Consider the following 822-nt stretch of genomic DNA (forward strand, 5'->3'; position numbering starts at 1 on the left):
GAAATGATGAAAGATGAGAATATATCTATCCAGGAATTCCAAAGAACCCCAAACAGGATAGACCCCAAAAGAAAATCACCAAGACACATCATCATCAAACTCATCAAAAGAAAAGACACAGGCAGAATTCTGAAAGCATCATGGGAAAAACAATAAGTTACCTACAAAGGACCACCAGTAAGAATAAGCTCTGATTTATCAGCAGAAACCATGCAAGCAAGAAGGCAATTGAATGGTATACATAAAACCCAGAAAAAGAAAAATTTTCAACCAAGAATTACATACCTGGCAAAATTGACCCTCAAATATGATGGTGAAATTAGGAGATTTCCAGATAAGCAGAAACTAAGGCAATTTGTTAAAAACAGACCAAACTTACAAGACATGCTAAAGGGATTCCTTTGATCAGAGAACCAAGAACAGCAAATAAAAACTGACCATTAATACACAAGATAACATAACCCAGAAACAAAAGCTATGGACATATCCAAAGTAAAATGAGCTTACAATATTGTAAACAGGGAACAAGAGACATCAATTAGCAAGTGAGGACATCTACAAGCAAAAAGAGGGAATTTTTGCAAAAAGTTACAAAATTTCTAAATGGTGAGGAAGTTAAGAAAGTTGAAAGATAGAATGGACTGTTCTAAACTTGGGGATAAATTTAGAAATCATAGGGTAACCTAAAAAAAAAATGATGAACTTTCACATCACAATATAAAAGAGGATAAGCACAAATATTCAGCATATACTAAAACAACTGCAACAAAGGAAATGATAACACAATTCATAAACATAATGAGCTCAGCATAGAATATAATA

This window comes from Orycteropus afer, unplaced genomic scaffold (assembly GCF_000298275.1).
Source record: "Orycteropus afer afer isolate SDZICR_OR568_19922 unplaced genomic scaffold, OryAfe1.0 scaffold00705, whole genome shotgun sequence".
Lineage (NCBI taxonomy): Eukaryota > Metazoa > Chordata > Mammalia > Tubulidentata > Orycteropodidae > Orycteropus > Orycteropus afer.